We start from the raw sequence: 14,170 nt of genomic DNA on the forward strand, positions 1-14,170 counted from the left end.
AAGAAATGAAAGGTTAATATTGGCAGCCCAAGACAGTGGACTACATACACGCTGGTTTACAAAATCCATTGAACATGTGGGAGAAACAGACATATGTAGGTTTTGTAAAACCGAATTGGAAACAGTCACACACCTTGTCGCTGGTTGCAATGCACTAATGGCAGAGGGACTGTATACTGAAAGGCATAATAAAGTGGCGAGACTGTTACACTGGAGATTGTGCAAACATTATGGTATCGAAGTGGCTGAAAAACACTGGAAAAATGAGCCACAAAAAAAAGAAAAATCGCAGAAAATGAAGTTTATATCACATGGGATCACCTAATGCCAACAGTTCCAAAGATAGATGCTAGAAAACCAGATATAGGGGTACAAGAAAAGAAGACAAAAGTAGCATTGATCATTGAAATCACCACACCCAGTGACTACAGTGTCTTGCGTACAAAGAGACAAAGTCAGAAAATACCTTGATCTGCAGGCAGAAACAAGGGCATGTGGAAGAAAGATACCCAGACAATTCCAATAGTAGTAGGAACAACTGATCTTATAAAAAAGAATTTACAATCATATTTAAATATGTTACCAATTCATGTAACACCATACAAATTGCAGGAGGAGTCATTACTGGGCACATTGTGGGTGCTGCAAAGAGTACTTTTGTCTAACATCAAAGAGTGAAACAATAATAATTACATGAACTTTAATTGCACTTTGACTTAGGAATGGGGTCCATTCCCGTCATGGTATTAGAAACCCAAAAGACTTGGAGAAATTAAAAACAGCTGAAATAAGTATTTTTTTGCACTTGCTCTATCGCAGTGCTGTTTAACAGTTCTGTGCTGCATTTATTAATTTGGTTGAATTTTCACTGTTTTTCAGCTGCACTTGTTAAAGAAATACCATCTTTTTGTTACTGTACTGCTCTTAGGTCGTTGTAACAGTATTTTGATATTTTCTAACCTGTTGTGGTACTGCATTAGTTTGCCAAAATATTTCTAAGTTTTGTAAATGTTTTTCTGTGTATATGAAGGCATGGAATCAAGATCAGAGAAAGTCATAGTGCCATTGTTCTCGGCCCTCATCAGGCCCATAATCGAGTACAGTGCATCCTTCCGTATGTACCCAACCAGGCAATTACAACAATTGGAGCCATGCCAGAGTTGTCTCACTAAAAAAATAGAAAATATAAGACACGTCTTATGCAGACTGACTAAAGGCCGTATTCCTTTACTCCATCTCATATTGTTTATTGAGAAGTGACTTATGCCTGACCTACAAGGCATTCTCTTATCCAGCCTTGAAGAAAATGTTACATATTTGCAAGAAAAATATACGAGGGTTACACGTTCCATCGACCTGAACCTTATTTCTGACTAACAAAACATGCTAGAGAGAGAGATCCATATCTAAAGGCTAATAAACTTCCCATCTTCATTAAATGAAGCCTGTCCCTCACTCTCATCAAAAAGAATTTGGATAAATTGATGGGGAACAGTAAATTCACTCTCAGGGTACTGCCCATGTCCCTTATGGACAGAGATAGTCTTTGAAATGACTCATGGCTCCAACACCCAAAGACCCACTATCCAGATACTACCCCATCCCCAGTCTGGGGAATTAGGATATAATATTGTCATATCCTGGGTATTATTTTCTAGAATTTATGGAATATTTGAACGGGAACATTTGGGGTATTGAATTCGTGGAAGAACATCACTTGTATGAAATTAATTTCTTGGATGTTCATTTGACAAGACAAACAGATAATACACTTCAAACATCTGTCTATAGAAAATTCCCACAATTCAATACTCTTTTGCATGCGGAGAGCTTCCATCCCAAACATATTGCCAAAAATATTCCAAAATCACAGTTTCTGAGGATAAAAAGAATATGCTCCTCAGAGGACGATCTTACCAAACATCAAACTGATTTAACCCACAGATTTTTGTCCAGGGGATATTCACCTCAAATCATCCACTCAGCCATACAATCCAGCAATACCAAATCCAGAGATTCTCTTTTAAAATATAGCAGAAGAAAAAGAGACGATGGTTCCAACTTATGCAGATTTGTCACAACCTATGGACGTAACAGCAGGAATTTGATCAATATCATCAATAACCATTGGAACATACTCAGCTCACACCCCCTTTTGGAGAATTACCTAGGGGAACGTTGCTATTTCTCATATAAAAAGGGTAAATCACTGTGTTCTCATTTCTCTCATTATAAAAGAACAAACCCAAGGAATGACAACCTTATACAAAGGACACTCACAGGGGATAAACTAATTGGTATTTACCCTTGTGGTCACTGCAGCTTTTGCAGCTACATTTTCAAGACCACTAGTTTCACCAGTAAAAACACAGGACAAATATTCAACATTGAATTCTTTGGCAATTGCAGTTCAGATTGGATAGTCTACCTAGCCACATGCACCTGTCAGGCTTTTTACATTGGCCAAACTTCCAGACAGTTTCGTACCAGAATTTCTGAACACTTAGGGGATATCAGGAACCAGAGAATAACCAATGCGCTATATAGACACACAACCAAACATTCCACTGCCAAATTTTCATTTACCATCATTGATCGCATCATTGGCAACAGAACCTTCAAGGTAGGGTGGCATGATATTCTCAATAAAAAAGAAAGGAGGTGGATAATAAAACTTGGGGGACTTTTTTCCCCAGGATTAAATGACAAATTATGACTTTCTAGCAATAACTAGTCAGTTCAACTATTTTTGTATAATTGTCATTGTTACTTTATTGTATGTATAACTTTTTATCCACCATTCCTTTTCAGCTAATTTTTCATCATGCTTATTCTATTTGCATTGCTTATGATATAATTTGATTTTTTGATTTTGCATTATTATGCTATATCAAAAAACTAATCTGATATTTTTTCTTTGAACAGATGTATATCAGTTTTCACACTTAATATGTGATTTATGTTGATTATTTATCACAATTTCTTTCTGTTTTTTAACCACAGGAAATGATGTCATGAATCTAATTGGTTGAAGCTATATAAGACTATGACCCAATTATTTTACTGTGTACTACTGAGGAAAGCCTTGTGCTGAAACCGGTCTAGATTACAGTTTATAATAAATTATTATATTCAGATTCTCCAGGGTGCTGGCTTTCTTTTATTTTGGAGCTACCGTACTTGCTTGCCTGGTACCAGCCTAACTTGCTAGCTATCTCCTCATACTGCATTCTCTTATCCAGCCTTGAAGAAAATGTTACATATTTGCAAGAAAAATATACGAGGGTTACACGTTCCATCGACCTGAACCTTATTTCTGACTAACAAAACATGCTAGAGAGAGAGATCCATATCTAAAGGCTAATAAACTTCCCATCTTCATTAAATGAAGCCTGTCCCTCACTCTCATCAAAAAGAATTTGGATAAATTGATGGGGAACAGTAAATTCACTCTCAGGGTACTGCCCATGTCCCTTATGGACAGAGATAGTCTTTGAAATGACTCAGGGCTCCAACACCCAAAGACCCACTATCCAGATACTACCCCATCCCCAATCTGGGGAATTAGGATATAATATTGTCATATCCTGGGTATTATTTGCTAGGCTTGTAAAGGCTCTTGGACCATTAGCCAAGTAATCACCTATGAACCTATCACTATAGTCTGTTACTATAGGCTGCTGTGATGTAATTTTCTAATTTCATATACAATTTGAACTTAAGACTTATAACAAAAAAATAAACATTTTTATAGTGTTACAACTGCACGATACGTGTTCATGTTGCTGACTCCCCCAGCAGCTATACTAACAGTATTACTAAATGCAAGTTTGGGACTTTGCTAAAATTTTATACATTCTAAGATGTAAATATTCAAACAATGAGAAAAAAACATTTCTGACTTTCCATTTGTCATGCTTTTATGTTGTTCCTTTTTCTTTTTCAGCTATTCTTCCTCCATATCTTTCTGGATATCTTTACACAATACCGACAAATGGTGAAATTTATATTTTTTCAGTTCCGCCTTTTGTTCAGAAAGATGACTATATTTTCTACTTCCTTCTGTAATTCTTCCACTTTGTGATGAACTACCAGTCTTCTGGATGGAATCCATGATAATTACAATGGTGGTAACTTCAGCCAACTACTTAGTGAATTCAAAAAGAAACTCGAACAATACAAAATCCTAGAATGAGAGAATGAGAGAACCTCTTCTTTAGTACCTGCTTGTAAGTCAGGAGAGTGCCATGAGAACTTCATATAAGAAAACTGCCTACTGAATATGTCTTATCTCAGTTTAATTTCTCCAAGTATTTTGGGTTTCTAATACCACAACAGGACTGGACCTCATTCCTAAGTCAGGGTATGCATAGAGTTCACAAAATTAGTATTGTTTCAGTCTATGATGTTAGCCAAGTGTGCTGTTCTCAGCACCTGCAATGTGCCTAGAATTGCCCCCTTCTGTAATACATATGGGGTTACATGTACTGGTAGCATATCTAAGTACAACTATAAATTCTTTTTTATTAGACTTGTTGCTCCTACTACTACTAAGTGAACTGTCTGGATATCTTCCTTCTGCATTACTGTCTTTGGACTTGCTGAATGAATGGAAGACGGTCACTGAAAGACAGGTTTTGAATATTCAATGTTCTTATAAGGCACAATGAAATTTTAATGCTGAAGTGCATTAATTGATCTAGAGAGTTTCATTGGGACAGCCTCTTTCTTTGACCTTCAGACGAAAAAGCCAAAAAATAAAAAAATTCAAGCTTTCTCTTTTGTTGAAAAGCACAGACAATGTTACAAAAGCAGAAATTGAAGACATTCACCAGGGGTAAGAATGACTATAAGCACATCTTTACAAGTCTGAAATGTGCCAATCCAACATGGACAGCAATTCCAAACAAGTAAATCTTCAGACAACAGAATAGAGTCAGGTCAAACAGATTTACAGCCTCCCACCACTAGTCTTCTTGGTTGACCATTCTGTACTGAAATTCTCCACCATGTCGAGGTGCTGCAGAAACCCAGTGTTCATCCAACCAGCAGACAGAGAAAGTTTTCTACTAGTCTATAACACACATTGCAGCCAGATACAAAAATTAGTAGCTCACAGCTTTCCTGTCTAAATTCTCAGCTCCAAGCAGGAACCCGAAGCACCAGAAAGGGGACAACTCCCAGAACTAGCAGCCATACTACCAAATCTGTGGCCTGGTAACAAATATGAGATCATTAGCTTAAGCATCAAAAGCATCACTGAGCATGAGGATAGTGTCCCTCAAAAGGTTTCACTTTTATACTCAGCAAACAGCAAGCCTTGTTAACACATGTGATCACTGTCTGGAACTTGAATATAAGAATGGAATTCTATAGACCTTCAACAACTCCCCAAAAAGAATAAGAGCAAACAGTTTCACCCCCATGCATCATGTCTTATCTGCCTTTAAAAGAATGTGCAAAAAATATGCCTCTTTTCCAAGCTATTTCCAAACAAGTCTACATTTTTACTCACCAAGGAGATCATAGTATTAAACCATTTAAGAATGATACCAGCATTAGATGCTTGAAACTTGGTGAGAGTGGCTGTTCATTCATTATTAACATGGCTGGCTGTGAACATAGAATGTTAGTCATCCTCATATTCAAGAATTTACAAATGCACAGCAGCTGATGGTGTATTCAGAATCCTATCAGTGTATTAGTCACTGAGGAATCTGTTTGCCACATTTCTAATAACACTGGAAATTATTCTAAGTTGACCGCCTGTGTCCCAGCCATTTGTAGAGTATCCAGATTTCACCAGTATAGAGACAGTCCCCCTATATATCCCATAGTGAAAATTGTGGATTCTAGACCTGAACCCATGGCTATTTACTTAGGCAAGCTCAAAACCATTGTCAGTGAAACCATGTGATTTATCATTGACACTACTGATATCATCAGTAAGATAGATACATTTCTAGTCCATGTTGACCATCTACAGATCACTGTGATGTTGAGTCCTTTTTATGTTCTCCATGTAGTGAAAGTATGGCAGCCATGAGACAGGCTTTATGTAAATGGAGAAATTCCTCTAATAGTAAAGTAAACAGCATCTGCTTCCTCTTGGAACTAGTATTCAGTAACAATTTCTTTGTCTCCAGCTGCTAGGTGTATAAACATGTAAGTGGTACATTCACGGGTCAACCATGTACCTTCATCTTTTACAACATGGTCCTGGTTAAATGGGAGTCGCATACAATTGAGAATCAGAGGTTGTTTGTGGTTGTTCAGGATGGTGGCAAATGGCTGCCAGTGAGCAAAATGCTATTTTATAATTCTGGTTAATAAGTTACTTTCTATCTGAATTCTGAAGAATGATTGTATTTTGCTGGCTAATACTTTTAAGTAGCTATTGTGAGAACTTGTGCATGGGCCATATTGCTGTTGAGCACCAGGTAAATACCTACAGGGACACAAGGAGAGAATGCAGTATGTGTGCAAAATGTACCCCAACTCAAACTCACTTGAGAAAACAAGATGATGTTTTTTATTTTGTGCCCATCATGGGGACCTGGAGTAGACTTATGTAGGTTTTGCATTTTTTCTACTAATGTTAACAATTACCACTTTTATTCCAAAGATTGCCCATGTTTCTTTGAACTGGACTACTGATAAATGAACTATTACAAGGTTCCTGCAGGTGGTTTGCAATCATACAATGCAACAACATGACTGTCTTTGCTTATGCTATGCTGCTGAGTTCAACATTCAGTTCCATTCCCTTGCATTTCTTCATTTGATATTAAGATTATCAGAAGCATCAGCATTTAAACTGTAGCTTGATGTGAAATAACATAAATGAATAGTTATATTATCACTTGTTTCATGTTGAAGTAGATAGAATGCTTTAAGCGTTATCTTCAAAATGTCGTAAGATATATTGATTTTAATACTTTATAGATGTGCTTTAATTGTTGAAAAATCTTGCCAGTGTGATGAGTTAATGGCTGCTAAATTGACTACTGTATTATGTTTATAAGCTGCCTTTAACTTTCATTGTCTGAACAGTCTTGGGATTACTGTCTGTTTCTGCCATCATGATGTTATATTCTTCCCTATTGACTCTAACAGCAGTTGCTTCATGAACTATGTTTATCATTTACATTAGTGTTTCTGTTCAAGCTTTCATGTCACTATTTAGACGAGTAATACACTCCATAAAACATCACTTTTACAAATGTTTAATGTATGGTCATTTTCACTTTTCTAATTAAACTGTAAAGTGCTAACAAAATGAGCACTAAAATAAACTTGAATTTAAACTAGGCAGGGCATGTCTGTCTGAGAAATTAACTCAGTCACAATGAATAACAGCTACACCAAGGCCATGTTTAAAGTGTGGATTCCCAAGGCATTAAAGAAATTCTGAGATACAACTAGAAAATCATTGAGGGAAATTGTAAACATTTTAGAAAATGGTCCAGCCTTCAGAAATAAATGAGACAGTAATGGGAAAAGCCTGTTTGAATTTGTCAACAAACTCTCAGCCACACCGCTGATGCTGCCAGAAACTTGGAACCCATTCATCCAGGAATTGTAGCATTTGCCAAGAGATTGGAAGTGCTCACCATTTCTCTTACTGGACTGGCAAAATGAATTGCTGGGCCAAATAACATAACAACCACGACACTACCTCACTTGCTGTTCTTACTTGCCAATACTTCTGTGGGGAAAAGACCATCAGAATGCTAAATACCAAAGTATGTGTACACCTCTATCCCTTAAAGAGAAACCTTACTCATAATGTACTATTCACACAGAGCACCTCTAGCACCAGCTTTGAAAATGTCACCTTCTATGTAAGAAATTAATGAAGATATTATGGGTGGTGATCACAACTCCTGACTGGAGCTGGAATATGGGCAGTTACAAGTTCATCTTGATGTCTGCTGCAGCCCTGGCCTTAATGAAGCAGCCTCCATTAGAAGCCTTTTAAAACTCAAAAAAGCTGCACCACTAATCTTGCTACTCAAGTCTTGGCATCATCATCCCCACTGATTGATGTGATTTGTTGTGAATATCCTACTGATTGATTTCCTATTTGATGATTTGACTGTTTCCAAACCCCATTTATAGATTTATTATTGATCTTTTATAGTTGTTTCAAAACACTGGCAAAATGTTATTGGCTGATTTCGCTTGTTTTTAAATATAATTCACCTTGGCTTTCATATGTGTCTAAAAGCGGTCTTTATCACTATCTATTGTAGTCTGAAGAAGTCTATTATTGAGTTAGATGAAAGTATTCACTGTTTTCTCTGAATTTCTTTTCACCTGCTTTCCTGATTTGGTTTTATTCTATTATCTTTATGCAAAGTATGCTATTTAAGGAACATTGCATTTTCATGCTTATAATTCTAGTGTGCCTGTTATAGTTTTTCATCCTCTATGTAGCCTTCCATTCGTCTTCCCTTGCACAGCGAAGCTGGCCCAAGCATCGCTGGAACCAGTCACAGAAAAGAACGGTTGTCACAAGTGAAAATGCATGGCTTCTACCATATGTGGTGACCAATGTCTTTCTTGCGCCCACCCCTTTGTGGACAAATTGACAGCAATCCTAATGGAATTCCTGAGCCCCACAATGGTGGTGACTTCATCAAAATACTTGGGAGAGTTTGGAATTGTTTTAGGTCTCCTTTTAAAACTTAGAATGGGAGAAGTATTTATTTAGTACCTGCCTACAATTCATGGGAGTTCTTCATTGACATAAAACTTCCTGTCAAACACAACTCCCTTATGAATTTGCTGAATGAATGGAAGATCAGTGAGGAGAAGTGTTTTGAATATGTGAACATCATAGTGAGGCACAACAAAATTACAATGCTGAAGTTAAAATGAAATTCATTGATATGCAGAACTATGTTGGGAAGAATACCTTTTTAAAGTTCACATAGAAAAATATCTTGAGTTTTTCCTATGGGGGAAGAAATGACCAAGAGCCTCAAACCCAGAAATGCAATACATTCAACAGGGAGAAGAAAAACTATGCCTGAGTGCTTCTGTACAAGTCCAAAGTACCATAACTAGGATGGCAGTACTAACCATATACATCAGTCATGCCATTCAAGAACATTTTGGCAAATACCAGATGGTGCAGATTTCCCATCACACTCAGGAAGACAACTTCAGTGTGAACATATAGCACCTCAAAACTGAATTTCCTATCTAAGCACAACCTAAACAACTCATTAATAAAATCATGAACCTTGTCATTGAGAAAAGAAAAGCTAGACACAGCACCGGCCACCTTTATTTCAGGCCAATGCAGGGCTGTAGTTAATATACCCTGGACTGGATGAGAATGGCCGCAGTCAGGCCTTGGACTTTGCATATAGTGTTATCTCCCTAGAATCAAATGCATTCTAAGACACATTTGGATGACTGTTGATGAGAACGGAGATTGTAATCATTTAAAGAGATTCCATGCTTTTTCACAAACAAAAGAGCTAGTAATGTGAAAACTGTAACTTAATTAGCAAGAAAATTCCCAAATCATGTTACTGATGCTAGCCTTAAACCTGGCACCTATTCATGTGGGGAATACAGTGGGTTTTTTTGGTACCACATGACCAGTGCTGATCATTATGCCTGCCTGATTGACAAAATAAATTAAAGCAAAGAACAAAGAAATTGCATACCACCAGTGTGGTTTATATTACTTAATGTTCTACCTACCCCCACGTCAATGTAGGGGAAGCCATCAGAAGGTTCATCACCAGGATATATGAACACTTCTACATCTTAAGGAGAACACTTATCCATAATGCCAAGTTAAAATATGGCATCTCTTAAAATGACTTTGAAAATGTTGTCTTCCAAGTGAGGAACATGGTCATGTGGGTATTGTGGGGGGCAGCCACAATTTCTTATTGGAGTAAAAGAACTACAGTGGCAGATTGAGCTTGATGTCTGCTGCAGCCCTGGAGCCTTTTAAAACTCAAAAGTTGAATCACCAATCATACTACTAAAGAAATGGGAACCACTAGTCACACTGGTTAATTTGGTTTGTTTTAAAAACCCTGTTGGCTGATTTCCTATTATAGGTTCATATGTTTATACTAGGCTATCTGCCCTAAGGCATTTATAAGCCTAGCCCAAATTTTTGTGGCTTACGCCACCCCTTATATGAAAAAATACTGTGCCCATTAGTTTGTTGTGCCTCTGTCCAGCAGTGACACAGAGATGATTCCCGGGGTAAACCTACGATCTCCCATCCACAGGTCTAGATTTCTCTTGAACAGAGTCAGCGAGGTGCTCTGCCTCACATGGACCGGGATTTTATTCCACAGCATAGGGAGTCTCAGTGATAAATCTATCCCTCCAGCACGTCCTATTTATATCCGTGCTAAGGTTTAAGTCTCTTGCTCTAGTGGTTTTGGTGGATTTGGATTTTTGGAGGTGGAGCATGTCCATTAATTCCGGGTTGGACATGGCCTTGTATGTCAGGCACATGTCACCTCTGAGCAGACGGTATGCGACTGAATAGAGCTGGAGTTTCTTCAATCTGGCAGCATATGACAGATTTTGGAGTCCCTTTATCCTTTTGGTGAGGAACTTTGGGGTCTCTCCAATTGCTGCAGATGTCGGGTGAGATACATCCCTAATGGGGCATTGTACTCGATCATTGGTCTGATAAGTGAAGAGTACAGGGGAACAATGACCTCACTAGATCTGGATGTGAATCCCTTCATGATCAGGTGGGCAATGTAGAAGGTCTTTCTAACCACTTTAGCAATGTGAGTGTCAAAAGAAAGGCCACTGTCAACCTGGGTCCCCAGGTCCCTGATAACCTCTTCTGTGCTTAGTGGATTGCCACCTATATGGTAGCTTGGGGTTACCTTGTTTTTCCCGAAGGGTATGACTATACATTTTTGGCGCTTAACTTCAGGCCATGGCTCTGGCACCAGCTATCTGTTTCAGTGAGTCCCTTCTGAAGGATATCCGTGTCCGATGCACTTTCCACTATGGCGCCCAGTTTGCAGTCGTCTGCAAACTTTGTCAGCCAAAGTCCTCCCATGTTGGCCTGTTCTTCTGAGAAGTAGATGCCAAACAATAGGGGCCAAGGACCGAGCCCTGTGGGACACCACTTGTGACCGCTTGGAGTCTGACATAGCGCCAGCAACTCTAACCCTGTGGGTTCTGTCCTTAAGCCAGTTTGCAACCCATCTTGTGACATATGGGTTTACATTTAAGCTGGTAAGTTTTTCTACAATACCCGAGTGGGGTATTGTGTCGAAAGCCTTTGCAAGGTCAAGATAGGCTGTATGGACTGCCTTTCCTCATCAATGGCCTTGGTGACTGTTTCAAGAAGTCACCAAGTTCAAAAGGCATGATCTTCCCTTGACAAAGCCAAACTGGGTCGGGTCCAATGTCTGCAAGTCCCCTATATCTTTGTTTATGAGCTCCATTATGATCCTCTCCATAGCTTTGCAGACTAGACTTGTTAAGCTTATGGGGCGGTAATTACCAGGGTCCGAGAGGCGCCTTTGTGGAGTGGGACCAAAGTTGCCGTGACGCCACTCCTTGGGCATGTATCCTGTGGTAAGGCTGAGATTAAACAGCTGCCTTATGTGCGGGTTTAATTCCTCATTTAGCTCGTGTAGCACACAGCCGGGGACACCATCCGGCCCATTGATGCTGTGTTTTTAGCTTTAGAGAGAGCAGCTTTCACCTGCGCATTTGAGATGTCCGGGAGGCTACACTCGGCTGGGATAGTTATCTCTCCTTTAGGGGAGAGGGGTGAAGTTTGCACTGAACCTGTCTGCCAGTATGTTGGCAATGTCTGTGGGTTCAGTGATTTTTGTATCATTTTGGACTAATTCTGAGCATATCTGGGAGTTTCCACCCAGGTTCCTAACATAGCTGAAAAAGGCATTATCATTGTCCTTGAATCCATGGCAATTTTTCTCTCAAAATTGGCCTTAGTTGATTTTATGAGTGCTCGTATTTTTTACTAATAATGATCAGGGGTGACTTCCTTTTATGGATTTTGTTCTATCATGTAATAGCTTTCTCCTCTTATTGTAAAGTTTGTTAATGGCTGGGGTCCACCAGAATGGACGCTTGCCCCTTGTGGAAAGAGTCTTGGTTTTATTTGGGATTGCCTGATCCATGCAGTCCTGGAGGTGTTCATAGAAGGCATTTGTAAGGGCTTCCGCAGCTTGGGTTGTGGTTTCCACTGGCTCAGGGGCCTTGAAGGATACCACACCAGTCTTGAGTAGTGTGAAGTTTGCTTTAGAGAAGTTCTTCACTATGGTCTTTTTTGTTTGGGGTGGGGGTGGGATGTGGATTTCCAGTGAGATTAGTTTATGATCAGATCTCACCAATGAGGGATATACTTCCGGTGTGGAGCATTTTGTCCCCATGTTTGTGACAATGAGATCTAGTATATTTTCTCCTCTAGTGGGAAAAGTGACTAGTTGTTCCATGGCATTTGAATTTATGAAGTCCAGGAACCATTGGGCTAGAAAGTTAGGGCTTGAGTAATGTTCCCAGTCTATATTCGGGTAGTTGAAGTCACCCAATATGATGGTGTTTGGAGATACATTTATACCCTCCAGTGTCTTCAGGAAGGCTGTGTGGGGTCCCTGAGTTTGAGAGGGTGGCCTGTAGCATGCTACAATTTGTAGAGCAGTTTTGCCTATGGTTAGTTGCACCTGGATGGTTTCCGAAGCTTCGTGCGTTGCCAGCAACCTGGAGGTGTGGGTATCCTTTATGAATATGGATACACCCTCCTTTTGTGGTGTGGTCCGGGTTTTGGGGCCGAACGCATGATATGAGGTAAAACCTAATAGTGCCGGGTGCTCTCAGGAGCCTTGAACCAGGTTTCAGTTACAGCACAGACATCGATGTTCTCCATACTGAGAAGGGCCTCGAGTGCGTGCATTTTGAGATTTAGACTTCTGGCATTGAGCAGCATTACCCTCAGTTTCTTCCCATTTTTGTTTTCTAGGGTGGTAGGTTTAGAATTTGAGCCTTGCCTAAAAAGGCACTATGGGGCTGGCAAGAGCCTTAGCCAATATCCGAATCCCAGGGTGACAGGTGCAAGCCGCCCTTGCAAAGCAGCGTGGCTTGTCAAGCATGTCATCCCAGACAGACAGACACTGGATCCCCTTTGAATGACACCAGACATTAAGCCAATTGTTAAAGCTGATCATCTTGTCTCTATATTGTGGCATCATTCTTGGTGAAGGAAGGATACTGCTCAGGGTTAGGGTCATACCTGCCTGGGCTACATAATCAGAGAGCTCCTCTATGTCTCTTTTCATGTAGTCCAGGGAGGTACATCTCAGGTCGTTCACACCAGCATGGACAATGACTGTTTCATATTTGTACTTGCCGTGGAGTGACCCGAGTGCTTGTGTTATGTGGCGGATTCTAGCGCCCGATAGGCAGCTTACTGTGACCCTCGCCTTGTTCAGCCTGGTGAGTGGGACGTCAGTGTGTCTGACTATGGAGTCACCTATGACAAGTATGTTTGGTGTTGTATTTGGCCTTAAGGGCTGTGACTGCTTTGCACACTGCTTTTGTGGTTTATGTGTTGCTTGTGGGGTGTCTTGAGGTAGCAGTTGTTTGGGTGTCTGCTTTGGAGGCCTCTGCTGTTTAGGTAAATTTTTACTCAGAGCCTCTGAGTATGTCTTTGTGTGTTTATGTGTTTGATTAACCAGTTAGGCTTGTTTCAGAACCCAGTTGGTTTATTTCCCATTAGTCGATTCAGCTCATTTCAAAATCCTGGTGATAAAAATCCTAACTTGTTTCTCACTATCATTTTCTGGCCCTTTATTTCTTTTGTGTATTTAACAGTGATGTTCAGCACCATGTATTGCAGTATGAAGACGTCTGTGATGAAATTAGAAGAATCACTCATTGTTTCCTCTAAATGCATGAAATTTTTCTTTACACCTACTTTTTTGACTTTTGCTTTATTTCTGATGCAGTGCTAACTAAATACAAATATGGTCATCCTTGACCCTATTAAAAAAAAAAAAATCTTGATCACTAGATGGGAAATCGCAAATTCATCCCTGGTCTGGCCTCCATGTCTCTAGTAGACAGAGGTCAACAGTAAGAAAATTAGTACCCAACTAACATACCCCCAATATAACTCTTAGCTACCTCCTTATTA

General features: G+C 39.5%; 1 long non-coding RNA gene across 1 annotated transcript in view; it reads left to right on the forward strand.

Moving 5' to 3' along the window:
• Positions 1 to 7,227, forward strand: part of LOC122806060 — a 137,446-nt gene extending 130,219 nt beyond the window's left edge. Inside the window, exon 2 of the long non-coding RNA XR_006365487.1 lies at positions 3,947 to 7,227. This is a non-coding gene — a long non-coding RNA (uncharacterized LOC122806060). The remainder of the gene's footprint in view (positions 1 to 3,946) is intronic.
• Positions 7,228 to 14,170: the final 6,943 nt, after the last annotated feature.

This window comes from Protopterus annectens, chromosome 1.part1, assembly GCF_019279795.1.
Source record: "Protopterus annectens isolate FY-2018-M chromosome 1.part1, PAN1.0, whole genome shotgun sequence".
NCBI classification, from domain to species: Eukaryota; Metazoa; Chordata; order Ceratodontiformes; family Protopteridae; genus Protopterus; species Protopterus annectens.